This window comes from Vulpes lagopus, chromosome 4 (assembly GCF_018345385.1).
Source record: "Vulpes lagopus strain Blue_001 chromosome 4, ASM1834538v1, whole genome shotgun sequence".
In the NCBI taxonomy this organism is placed as follows: domain Eukaryota; kingdom Metazoa; phylum Chordata; class Mammalia; order Carnivora; family Canidae; genus Vulpes; species Vulpes lagopus.
In genome coordinates this window covers 47,008,044-47,022,111 of record NC_054827.1, presented here as the reverse complement: position 1 = coordinate 47,022,111, position 14,068 = coordinate 47,008,044, and the positions used below count along the sequence as shown (strand labels likewise).

Genomic DNA, 14,068 nt, shown 5'->3' with positions numbered 1-14,068 from the left:
TAAAAATCACATTGAAGTCCTACCCCTGCCTGCTAAGCCTGTGTAGGCTCATTAAAAGGTCAAATTTTGTTTTCTTCAGGGCAGAATTTTATTAGCCCTGCATGATGACATTGGTTACCCTTTGCTGCTCAGTATCTCAAGTTTGGTAATCACACATATCTTTGATCCATTTTTTAAAGAGGAAAAATAGCCCAGCTCATTAATAAATATCTGATTTTGATGGCAAAATCTTTTGATACAAAGGGAGCGCAAGAGGAGGAGAAAAGGAAGAAGGTAATGAAGGCATTTCTGATAATGGAAATGTAGGGATCCTTGGATTGGATGATTGTGGAGCTCCTTTGAAGCCCAAGCACTTAGTGAAGTGAGTCCAGTAGCTCATTAACCACTAAGCTTATGATGGCCCAATGATAAGTGCCTTGGGATTGCTTCTGTGCCTGGCTTCAAGTTCACACACAGGTGGCACCGGTGACTGGCTCACAGAAGCCAGCGCAGCCAGCCAGAGTCCAGGTGGGTGCCATTGTGCTGGAATTGCAATTGCTCATTAAGTCTTGACTGTGGGAGGCTGGAAGCATGAAATCTCAGCCGACACTGCCTAATTTTGAGTCCCAGCCCTGTTTGTCACTAGGTCTATGACCTCTTTGTGTCTCATTTCCTCATTTAGAAGATAGTCGTGGTGAGATGTTCTAGAGTTGTTATAGGGATCAAATAGTTTAGCATGGAAAGCACTAGACCAGTGCCAGGAACAGAAAAGCCTTCAATGAATGTGGATTCTTATTATGTCAGGCACTGTCCCAAGCATTTTGCATACAACTTCACCTAGAAAAATCCCTTAAGTTAGATGCTATTATTATTATTATCTCAGTTGTATGTGTAAGAAAGCTGTTGCTAACAAAATTTAAGGAATTTGTCTGAAGTCACTCAGTTCATCAGTGACAGAGATAAGACTCAAACAGAACCTTGATTTGGCCAACTACACTTTGTCTGCCCCCGGAGACTGTGCCAGCTGGGGGACACCAAGTTACTTCACTCACCATGTGCCTTTGGGCAAATCACCCAGGCTTCCCAAGCTTCCATTTTTTTCTCACCCAGTTTCAATAAATATTATGGTTGTGTATGATGTTGTCACTGGGGAAAGCAGGATAAAAGTACTCTCTGAACTAGTTTTGCAACTCCTTTGAAGCCTCTAAAGTGATTTCAAAGCAGAAAGTTTAAATACTACTATAAGGATTTGCTACATGATGTCTTGTCACCTGTATCTTGCACATAAGTGATGCTCAATAAATGTTTTTTTCATGTGATTTGATTTTTAGAAAATGAAATGTAGTAAGTAGATTATTCTGTGTAACATGAAAACAAACATCTCTCTATAAAGTCTCTCAATCTAGGGATGCCTAGGTGGCTCGGTGGTTGAGTGTCTGCCTTTGGCTCAGGGCGTGATCCCAGGGAGCCTGCTTCTCCCTCTGCCTATGTCTGCCTGTCTCTCTGTGTCTTTCATGTATAAATAAATAAAATCTTTTTAAAAAAGTCTCTCCATCTGAATAGCAAGAACAAAGAATCAGAGATGATGGAAATATTTTATTCTTAAAAGTAATGTTTTTCATAGTATTAAAGTTTTCTATTAAAAATACCTTATCACTTCGATGAACTAAAAAAGAAAAATCATATAATCACATCAATTGATGCAGAAGAAAACTGCCAAAATACATTTGGCACTAGAAAATATATTTGACAAAACGCAACCCCAATCCATGATAAAAACTCTGAATAAACTAGAAACAAAGAGGATTTTTTTCAACTTGATGAATACCATCTACAAAAATCCTACAGCTAACATCACACCTAATAGTGAAAAACTTAAAGCTCTCCCACTAAGATCAGGTACAAGGCAAGGATGATTACTGATTTTAAAGTTTATATGGTGATGTAAAAGACCCAGAAGAGCCAACATAATATTGAAGAAAAACCAAGTTGGAGGATTGATACTACTTAATGTCAAGACTTACTATAAAGCTACAGCAGTCAATACCAAAGGGTGGTAATGGGAAAAGAATAGACAAATAGATCTGTGGAATAGTATAGAAAGACCAGAAATAGGCCCCCATAAATATAGTCAACTGATCTTTGATGAAGGAGCAAAGGCAATACAGGGAGCAAAGACAGTTTCTTTGGCAAATTGTCCTGGAACCACCAAACAGCCACATGCAAAAAAATGACTCTAAGACACTGACATTACAGCCTTCATAAAAATTCCTTACACTTAAAATGGATCATAGAACTAAAGGTAAAATTCAAGACTATAAAACTCCTAGAAGATAAAAGAGGAGAAAACCTAGATGACCTTGGGAATGGTAATGCCTTTTTAGACACAACAACAAAGTCATAGCCCATAAAAGAAATCATTGATAAGCCAGACTTCATTAAAATTAAAAAAAAAAAAAACTTCTGCTCTGTGAAAGACCCTGTCAAGAGCATTAGAAAACAAGCCACAGACAGAGAGAAAATATTTGCAAAAGACACATCTGATAAAGGACTATTATCCAAAATATTATCCAAAGTAGACAAAGGACTCTTTTAAAAATCAAGTATAAGAAAACAAACAACCCAATTTAAAAGTGAGCCAGAGACCTAAAGAGTCACCTCACCAAAGGAGACATACAGATGGCAAATAAGCATATGGATGGAAAGATGCTTATAACATCAGGGAAATGCAAATGAGATGCCACTATACATCTATTTGACCAAAATCCAGAACAACAGACACCACCAGATGCTGGTGAGGATGTGGAGCTACAGAAACTCTCATTCTTCGCTGCTGGGAATGCAAAATATGGTACAGCCACTCTGGAAGACAGCTTGGCATTCAGTGTCTTGTAAAATTAATTACACTCTCACCACGTGCTCCAGTAACCACTCTTCTCCATATTGAACTAAAGGAGTTGAAAACACGCCCCCACAAAAACCTGCACATGGATGTTTATACCAGCTTCATTCATAACCTCCAAGACTTGGAAGCAACCAAGATGTCCTTCAGTGGGTGAATGGGCAAATAAACTGTGGTGCATCCAGCCTGTGGAATATTATTCAGCAATAAAAAAAAAAGAGAGAGAGAGAAAGGAGCTATCAAGCCATGAGAAGACATGGAGGGAACTTACATGCATATGACTGAGTGAAAGAAGCCAACTTCAATTCCAACCATATGACATTCTGGAAAGAACAAAATTATGGAGATAGTAAAAGGATCAGTGGTTGCCAGGGCTTGGGGGGGGTACGGAATGAGGGATGTTTACACAGAGCACAGATTTTGTGGGCAGTGGAAATACTCCATGCGATATTATACTGATGGATATATGTCATTACACATTGTTCAAATCCATAGAATGCACCACACCAAGAATAAAGCCTAACACTCTGGGTCTTAGACTTTAGGTGATAACGACGTGTCAGGGTAGGTCCATTCTTGGTAACAAATATATCTCTTTGGTGAATGATGTAAATAATGGGGGGCATGCGTGGGGACAGGGTGTATAAGAGAAATCTCTGCCCCACCTCTCAGTTTTGTTATGAACCTAAAACTGCCCTAAAAAAATAGCCTTTTTTTAAAAAAAAATTTTTATTTATTTATTCATGAGAGACAGAGAGAGAGAGAGAGAGAGAGAGAGAGGCAGAGACACACAGGCAGAGGGAGAAGCAGGCTCCATGCAGGGAGCCCGATGAGGGATGCGGGACTCGATCCTGCGACCTCAGGGTCACAACCTGGGCGGAAGGCAGGCGCTAAACTGCTGAGTCACCTGGGGATTCCCCCCAAAATAGCCTTTTTAAAAAACAACCTAGAGGGCTATATGCCAGGGATGTGTAAGGGCCCCTCCTGGGGTGGAACCACCGTCTGTGATGTCACAAGCCAGCAGAGGCAGCGGTCCTGTGTGGGCCTGGCCTGGTGCCGTGGGGCTGCAGTCACGGCTCCTTGTCCCATTTCGGGGTCGATAGTGCCTCCCTGTTAAACACTAGCTTGTCCAGCCCCCATCCTTGCTGCGAACACTGCTGCCCTTCAGAAGCAGCTGGAAATCCTCTCTGCCAGGTGTCTGTTGTCTGATCGTGCCTAACTAATGCAGAGGTGAACAAGGAACTAAAGGGCTCTCTGTATCTTGGGGAGCAGTGAAGCCCTGGGGCCAGGCAGGTGGGGTCCAAGCAGAAGTCCCAGAAATAGTGGCAGAGGGATTCTTTACAAAGTCTAGTGTTTTCCTTTTGATTTAACACTCTCTTAAAAACAAACAAACAAACAAACAAAAAACCACTTGCTTAGCTTCCACAGGTTTAGTTTTGGATGGAGAGACGTCCTTTCCTCTGTTATACAGTAATCAAACAGCAGCTTACTGCTCTGTGCCTTGGTTTACCCATCTGTGTAAACGACCTCTGCTTTGCAGGAAGCATGTCATCAATACTGGGGGGAGGGAGACTTTGGGAGGGAAACAACCGGAGTGAAGGGCTTTTCTTTTTTTTTTAATTTTCTTTTTATTGGAGTTCAATTTGCCAACATTTAGCATAACACCCAGTGCTCATCGCGCCAAAGTGTCCCCTTCAGTGCCCATCACCCAGGCACCCCAACCCCCTGCCCACCTCCCCTCCACTACCCCTTGTTCATTTCCCAGAGTTAGGTGTCTCTCATGCTTTGTCACCCTCACTGATATTTTCACTCATTTTTTTTCTTTTTTCTTTTTTTTTAAATTTTTTTGAAGGGCTTTTCTTCCCTCAGTTTACTCCACAGGCAGAATGTAAACAGCAGCCCGATTGGAAGCCTCGGCTGTCAGAAGAAAACCAGCAGGGCCTGGGCCCAGCCTGCACAGGAACAACTGACCAGTTCTCGTGGGGTCACGGGGAACTGCTCCTCGAGGCCAGGCCTCCTGGGCTATCCCAGACATCAGATGGAAATGATTTGGGCACATCCGGTATGGCCTGAATCTGATCCTTTGGGTAAGACCTGCAAAAGAAAAGAAGGAGAGGAGAGAAGTCAAACGTATTCCCCCAAAAACGATGCACACTGCGAGCTTGATCCTGAATGCTCACCCCTTGGAGCTGTACGCCTCATTCGGGGTTTGTAAGATACAACATGCTTTTTCCCCTAATCCTTTCCAAAAATGCGTTCCATAAATTGTTAGCATCCCTGCCAACGGCCCCAGTAAACTCACATACCAGCTTTAAAGTCAACCCCTTTTAAACCAATGCATCAGTCCTTTGAGTTAAGAGCGTATTATTTCCAGATTCCTGTAGCTGCCGAGCTCCTTTTTAAAGCTGCGAACGAGCATGTTTCTTTGTTGCTGTTAATTTGCAGAGAGAAGCAGATACAGGGGCAGCAATGTATGTACACAGTAGCTGTGCCATCCTCCAAAGCCCCAGCACACTCTGAGATGTCCCGACTGCCCCCCACCCCTGCCAGCCCCTGGAGGCATCAGCTTGCTGCTAAGGGCTCAAAACTCTTCTTGTTCAGAATAGTCAAGAAGTTACCATATATGTTATTGTATCACTCCTATTACTGTATGTTTTATGAGGGAGAGGTGGTGAAGGAGGCTTTTTAACCAACCCATGGGCTCCAGAGCCAAACTGCCTAGGTTTTGCAGCTGTGTGACCTTGAGCAACTTACTTAACAGCTCTGTTCCTCAGTTTCCTGACCTGTAACATCAGAATGATAATAGCATGTACTCCCTATGTTAATATGTAAAGCAACGAAGCCAGACTTGCCCAGAACGAGTTGCACACAAGTGTTAGTTACTATTGCATAATTTTTCTAGGTAGGACTTTCAGCCACTGGGGACTGCTCTAATGACTTTCAACCATCAACGTGGGAAGTGTCTAGAAGGATCTGGAAGGGCAAGCTAAAATACATGCAGAGAATGCAGGGAAACATGCCTCGGTCACAAAGGCCAATGAAGGGGGAACAGCCAGGGACTGTATGGTTCAGGGAGGTCCTCACAGACTATGGGGGCCCACCCCTCGTTTTAAAAGCCTCTCATTGAGAGGTTGAGGGCAGGACAGGTGGCAGCCCCGCTCTTAGGTCTCCCAGGCTCCCCTCCCAGACCAAGTTCTTCCCACTGCCTGGTGCTGCTCTCAGAGGGGAGAGCCCTCATTCCTAGCACTGATCTGCACCGCACCCAGGGTCTGGGTTCATGCAACCACCCTTCTCCCTGCTTTGAGTTTTCCCTGCCCTGAGCCCGTTACCATCTCTTTGTCAGAGCAAGTTTTCTCAAATACCATCTTCTCTCCCCCACCCACTCCAGGGCGTAAGGATCTGCCGGGATTCCTCTATGCGATGTGGCTTTGGACATGCCTTTCATTTTCATGGAGACGTAAGGAACTGGTTCCATCGCTTCTTATTTTTTTGTGTCATTTCTAATTTCCTCCAGCTTCATAATTTTCAGGACAAGAGCACCGACCTCCGTTTTCTCTGTGTCTGCCGGGAGTGGGGTGCAGATGGATGATAACTTTGTCAGGTAAGACAAGGAGTATGTCATTCTAACCATGTAAGTCACCTATGACACATGGGACATTTATCATCAGGCTCCAGCAGGATGGCAGAGATGAAAAAGGACAAGAGATAGCCTGGGCGAGTAAGGAGGAGCCGAACTGGAAGGCAGATTACATACTCATTAATTGAAGATGCAATGGGTAGAGCTGCGTTGGGTTTTTTGTTTGTTTGCTTTTTGGGGTTTTTGGTAGAGCTGTTTTTATTTATTTATTTTTTGTTTGTTTTTGTATAGCTGTTTTAATAAGAGAATTGTTAATAAGAAATTCCTAGACCCTCCATATAGTCAGGCAGCCTGTGCTGCTAAGAGAGATGTGATCTACCTCTTGAGGGAATCTCAAGGCCCTCTGACTCCCAGGCACAGCCCCTGGGCAGAACAAGGCTCATGGGATCCCATGGGATCTCAGTCTAGAGCGGGATTGCCAGATTCTCCAAGCCGGTCTGTGACACTCCTCCAGCAGAAGCTACTCTTTCACAAGCTCCTGGAAACAGGAGCCACCATCTCAGGCAGTGTGGTTCAAACTATTGGGGATTCTGTTGAGGTGGCTCACAGGCGGGGTTTGGGGGGGCAGGAAGTAGGGAGCCAGGTGGGCAGGGTTCTAGGAGCCCTCCTCTACTTCCACTGCAGCCGCTCTCTGCTTTCAAAGAAAGCCTCGTGATTTGGAAAGAAGGAAACCCCGATCCAGGGCACGAACTGGGAAAACGAAGATGAAGAAACGAGATGAAGTAACTGGTAACAGGTCATTTAGTTAGTTGGTGGCAAGGGCCTGGGGTAGAAGGCAAATCTTGGGCTTCCAGGCCAGGCCCTTTGCATCTCACTGTGCTGTGCCACCGACTGTCTCGTGTACGCATATATCTCATTGCTACGGAAGGCTCAAATAATGCTTTTCAGAGAACATGAAGAAGAAAGTGTCCAAATCTCCCTAAAGCACACAAAAGATTATCTATTGTCAACAGCCCCATGAGACAAGGATATCTTCACTCCCAGCTTGAAAGGCCTCTCTCCTCCACCCCATCTGAAGATAAACAAGGCCAGCCCTTCGTACAATCAGCTGGTCAGTAACTTAACAAAGTCTCTGTCTTTCTTCAACATAAACCCCTCCTCTTCTGTAGGGCCCCTTCTAGCAAAACCGGGAAATCTGCTGCCAATAATTTTCACCTGTTGCTCCGTGTTCTACCTTTCCACTGCCGATGAGCGTCTTCGGTAGGCTCTGTTCCTTAGTGGTATTCACTTTTAGAATGTCATCTTTTATGATTTCATAAAGACTTCTTTGTCCCGTGTTAGAGGAATTTCAGGCATCTGGGGTCGGAAAAAAAAGGGAAGACCCCCTTTTCTTAGTGGTTGGGAAGATTTTGTGATCATATTAGGTATTCATTCAAGGTACACTGAAGGTGGCCTGAGGCCAAATTATATTCTGATTTCCCAAAGGAAGAAATCCCTCCCTGGCAGTCTGGTTCCATGAGTAGAACTTAAAGCATCCTTGGCTGATTTCTCAACCACAGGCTATCTCAAAAGCATGCATTTTGCCAGAAATCTGTCCGGTAGCGAGAGATACATAGGTAGTTTCAGTGTCCTCTCACCCTGCCCCCCATTTCACCAAAAATCTTAACTTTCCCCTGCCTCTGCCAACTCCCCTGTGGTCTCAAGTGTTCCAGGAAATGAGGAGTCATTCTTTATTTCTTGCTCCATAAGGGGAGGGCACCATGTGACTCCCTGTGGAAGGGGCAGCAGGGTGGGGAGGCTGAGGGGCTTGGCCAGAGCTGCAGAGACCCAAGCTCAGGACTCCTGGGGGGGGGGCGGGGAGGGGAGCTGGCTCTGCCCCTGGCCCCTCAGCATCACCAGCCGCCAGCCAGGAGACTGACTCCACTTGGCCCAGTGCCCCTCACCCCTGGCCCTCCCCACACATCCGCCTTCTCCAGCTAGCTCTTCCCTCCCTCCGCCCCAGGGCTCCTGCTTGCATTCCTTCTATCTCCTGGCATTTTTTTTTTTCATGTCGTTTTACTTTGTATTTAATAATAGCTCCATGTTTTCTGTTTTATCTGAAATCAAGAATCATGCCTGTATCATGCGTTCACTTTGGGGATAAAACTTACGGCAAGACTTGCCGTTGGACTAATTGCTTTTCATTAGCTTCATGCTTCTTAATGATTACAAGTTGTTTGCCTGTACAAGAAACAGTTCCATTCTGTTCTCCAAATTTACTAGCCTTCAACTGCAACCAGAAACTGGAAGTCTTGGATTGCTTGTGCTTGGGGAATGAGGTTCCTGGCTTTTTTGCATCAGGGTCTGGCCATACTGAGGGTTGGGGAGAGGGCCGGTAATCCTAGCTCTTTAGACTTCAAAGCCCAGATTATGGTCCATGGTCCAAATAAAAAGCGAATTTAGCTTTTCTAAGCCATCGGCTGTTCTATGTCCCAGTTCTCAAATCCATAAAGTGGAGTGAGAAAGACAGGGGCGAGATATGTATGTTTAATAACAAGCTTACTTTAAAAACCTATATTTCAGATAATGAATTGGGGTTTCAAAGGCAAGATGGAAAGAGTATACTCACCAAAAGGGAGCAGCAGAATGAATCCCAATGGAAAATTTGCGCCTCTCTGTGGTTGGAGTCATTTGGTCAAGAAGTGATGACATTACACATTTCTGAAAAGGGTGTGTGTTTTGGACTTACTGAGGTCCAGGTCTCAGCATGATATTCGGGCAAGGCCAGCATTTAACTGCTATGCAGAATAAAGAGAAGGAAGTGGTCGCGACCAGCATTCTTTCCCACCACAGCAGCGCCTCCCCAGTCTGACGTTGCCCATTAGTCTCTTCATCTCATGGACTTGGAATCAAGCTCTTTCAGCAAGTCTGTGCACCCATCATGCCCTGCGAGATAAGCTGTCCTTCAACTGTCTGTGGGAAGGGGTGGCAGCTGGAGGCATAGGGGATCAGCAACAACCTGTCCCGCGCAGAGGGCCGGGTGTGTGCAGCAGCAAGCAGCCCTTGGAGCCAAGAAGTAGGAGTTTTTCACCGTGGAGTGTCTTCCTGCAGAGAAGCACGGCTGCCCTTGGCCACACCCCAGCTATCCATCTTTAGTCCATTCATTGTCAGAATGAGTCTGGAACTCACATGTAGGAAGAGAGGGGAGTGGATCCAGAAGAACCAAGCAGCCCAGACCAATCTGTGACTTTTTGCCCTGTGAACACAGTGGTTCACTTATTCAGTCATCCAACAAGCAATTGTTATTATTTTGAAAGATTTTATTTGTTTATTTGAGACAGAGCAAGCGAGCGAGAGAGAGCACAAGTGGAGGAGGGGATGTGGGGGTGGGGAGGGCAGAAGCAGACTCCTCACTGGGCAGGGAGCCTGGTGTGGGGCTCAATCCCAGGACCCTGGGATTATGACCTGAGCTGAAGGCAGAAGCTTAACGGACTGAACCACCCAGGTGCCCCAACAAGCAATTATTGAGTACCAACTGAATTAGGATGGAAGCTAGGCTGGATGACAAAAAGGCATACTCACGCTCACACTTAAGGGAGTTGATTTCTGTCTTCCCTGTTACATAAGATCATTTGGTGACTCAAATTCCTTCCTTATTGTTAAACTGTTTTCCCCTAGGGCAGTGCTATTCAAAGTACTGCCAGGTTTGGGCAGCATCAAGCATTGTCTGAAAGCTTGTTAGAAATTTCAAATCTTAGCTCCCACGTCAGAGCCATGGAACCTATACCTCTGGTGGTGAGGCCCAGGATTCTATATTTTACCAAGCTCTCCAGACCATGTGATTTTTTTCAGAAAAAAAAAAATTATTGTGGTAAAATACATATAAAGTTAGTATTTTTAATCATTTTAAATTGCACAGTTCAGTAGAATTAAGTACATTCACGTGGTGCTGTGTCGTCACCCACCAACTACCTCCAAAACTGAAACTCTGTACCCATTAAATGTTAACTCCCCATTTCCCCCAGCTCCTGGCAAACACTATTCTATTGTCTGTGTCTACGATTTTGACTATTCTAAATTCTCATATAAGTGGAATCATATAGTATTTGTCTTTTTGTGACTAGCTTATTTCACTTGGCATAAGATCTTCAAAGTTCATCCATATTGTAACATATGTCAGGATTTCCTTCCTTCTTAGGGCTGGATAACACTGCACTGTATGTGCATACCACATTTTGTTTATCCATCCATCTGTCAATTGACATTTGGGTTGTTTCCATGTTTTAGCTATTTTGAATAATCCTGCTAAGAACATGGGTGTACAAATATCTTTTCAGGACCCTACTTTCAATTATTTTGGCCATATGCTCAGAAGTAAGAATTGCAGAATCATATTGTGATCCTATTTTTAATTGTTTAAAAACCACCATACTGTCTTCTCTAGAACAGGGTTCCCAACCCATTCATGATGATGGGTACTTGGCAAAAGTCTTTCAGGTAGTCTTGGCTGATCCTAGGAAACATTCAAAGTCAGGCTTCCCCATCGCCAAGGGAGAAGAAAAATGTGGGTAAGGAAACTGTTTATTCTAGGAGCTGAATGGTAATTTAAACTCTCTTCTGTGGCCAAGCACTCTGCTAGACATGTAGATATATTATCCTATTCCATTCTCACAAAACTCTACAGGGTAGGAATCACAGCTGAGCTGAACCCAATGGCTTCTCTTTTGTGGTCCAGGGCTGTTTTTCACTAGTCACAGACGTGTCCATAAAGATTATCTCTGATACCTCCAGCCCAACATACTCAAAATTCATTAGGTTTCCCTACACCAGCCCCTTTCTTTCTTCTTTAGACTATAAGCTAGTACCTGTTTCATTGAATTCTGATCACTAGCAAATCCTATAATTGGTGCGTTTTGAACCACGTCTCTTTTCTAGTCAGAGAAACAAGGTTAAGGTTATTCTGGTCATTCCTGCTTAAATCTTACCTGAGTCTATTTGGGTCTTCCCACTTTCTCAGACCCCTCTAGCTAGCCAGCCTCCTGCCAGACTCGTTCACCTCCCTACCCTCCCATCCTTCTGCTGCAATCCTCAGAGCCCGGCTTCAGTGCTGTGTCCCTCATGAAAGCTTTTGTGAACCCTGCTAATGAACATCGACAGTATTTTATTATTCCTACTTCATAACGTTATGCACATTCCTCCTCGAACCATAGCTAATGACAAACTTGAGTTAAGCTCCTTAACAGAACCAAGAGCTTGCCTTCCTATTGGTACTGCCCAAGATTCCATCCTAAGATCTTTGCCTGTAACATGCTCAGTCCTTTTACCTACATTGGCTTCTGTAAGAATTTATCAGCAAGTGGGAGACCTTAGCAGATCCACAGAGATTAAGAAATATTGATTTAAAAAAAAATGATTTCCTCAAAGTATGCTCTTCACAGGAGGTATTTGCCTGCTTATTCCTGTGATCACCTGAAAACTCCAGCCCAGTCTGCCTACTTGAGAGTTGTTGCTAACTGATGGAACAGATTTTGACAGAGGGATCCCCTCTTGAACTTTAAGAGTTTAGATGATAATCAGCGGACATAAGAATATGTTAACAGAACCATTGGCTAAGCAGAAGCCATGTTGTACTATTGCTTTGCTTCAAACAAAACAATATGGTCGGTGTGTATATTTTGAGTAGGGGGTCAAGGAAACCTCCATTCTAAATCCATCTTTTTAATTTACTGGCAGTCTTACATTTGGCAAATCAGTAAGCTTCTGTGGGCTCAATTTCCTCTCCGTTGGAACATGTGGACAATGTACCTGCTTCTCCCACCTTAGAGAATTGTGAGCAGAGTAGAGTGAGATAAGGTATGTGAAAGAATTTAGTAAACTAATATCAGGTAACTTGCTGCTGATAGCCCAAACGTAATGACTTCTAATAACCGCCATTTATTTAGCTAGTGATTTTGTGGGTTGGCCAGACTGTGTGGTCTGTGCCAGCTTAGTTGGCCATCACTGAGCTTACTCATGCGTCCATGGTGAACTGGCAAGTTGCCTAATAGATGGAAGATCTGAGTTGGCCTCAAAATACATGTCTGGTGGTTGTCAAGCTGTAGGTTCAGGTAGCAGGAGTGGAGTGACTGTGCCTGTATATCCCATCATCCCGGGGGTAAGCTTGGGTTTCTTCACGTGGTGGCTTCAGGGTTCCAAAAGAAGACCAGCTCCAGAGTGCACAGGTTTCTCAAGTCTCTGCTAGGGTCACTTCTCTGCCATCCCATTGGCTGAGCCCAGAATCAGGTGGGAGATCATTCTAAGTTTGATGGTAAAGGAGCGTGGAAGGATGGATACAGGAGAAAAGAAGACTTTATGGCCATTTTTGCAATCCTCAGACCATTGCCTATTGAGATAACAGTAGCAGATGTGCTAACATTCAGTGTCCCACGTCATCACTGGGAGCTACAGCATCTGTGCCCAGTGGCAGGGGCATCGGAGTCCTTGCTGGAGCCATCTCATTCTGTGCTTTGGGTGTCATTCTCAGCTGAGTGACCTTACAAACAGAGGCAGAGACATAGGCAGAGAGAGAAGCAGGCTCCCCACAGGGAGCCCGATGTGGGACTCGATCCCAAGACCCCAGAATCACAACCTGAGCCAAAGGCAGACGCTCAACCAGTGAGCCACCCAGGCGTCCAGACACATAGTTTTCTAAGGTTGCAGCACTGTGGCTTTACATACCCCACACTGAAGAAGACGTGATCTCTGTTTTCCTTTTCGGCAAATAAAATGTTTGGTTCACCTATTCCTATGTATGTATTCATATAATCCAGAGAGGCTTTAATACACAAGCTCTGGACTCCCCAAATATCAACACAGATGGTTTAAGGAAAGAAGGAAAGCAAACTCTATTTCTCTCACTGAAAAAAGCAAACATTTCAATTTTGCGTGAATAACCTAAGCTCTCTAGCTCCACTCAGTGTTCTGTTTATGTGGCACCATATTAGTGTATAAGAGAATGTAAATGGAATTTACTCACTATAGCTTCCTTGGACAATCTTATTCTTTGGCCAATTTAAAATGGACATCTCAAATTAAAAATTGCTTTCAAGGAGAAAAAATGAGTGGGAAGTATCAGAAAGGGAGACAGAACATGAGAGACTCCTAACTCTGGGAAACGAACTAGGGGTTGGGGAAGGGCCGCTGGGCGGGGGTGAGGGCAGCTGGGTGGACTGGCACTGAGGGGGGCACTTGATGGGATGAGCACTGGGTGTTATTCTTTATGTTGGCAAATTGAACACCAATAAAAAATAAATTTACCAAAAAAATTGCTTTCAAACTAAGCAGTATGGAATAGTGGCTAAGAGCATGGGCTGTGGAGTTAGAGAGGCCTGGATTTGAATCCTGCTGCAGCTATATACTAGCTTTGTGACTTTGGGCAGGTTACTCAGCTTTTCTGAGGCTCCTCTGTAAGATGAAAATGCGTCCTCATAGCATTGCTGTGAGGATTTAACATGATCTAAGACCTGGCTTTCTTTGCATTAGAGAGTCATCTTTGGGAGTAATTCATGATAAGTGTATGATAAAATTTAAAAGCAAGATTTCAAATACAGTATTTTTGCATGACTTTAAGAGTCATAAAAATAGTCATCATT

The 14,068-nt window shown here is 44.2% G+C and overlaps 1 long non-coding RNA gene across 1 annotated transcript; it reads right to left on the bottom strand.

Moving 5' to 3' along the window:
• Positions 1-4,644: 4,644 nt before the first annotated feature.
• Positions 4,645-9,682, bottom strand: LOC121490099. The gene is made up of 3 exons (XR_005987500.1): positions 9,067-9,682; positions 7,674-7,814; positions 4,645-4,975 (listed from the first exon to the last, which is right to left on the bottom strand). It is a non-coding gene; the product is annotated as an uncharacterized LOC121490099 (long non-coding RNA).
• Between the last annotated feature and the right edge of the window lie 4,386 nt (positions 9,683-14,068).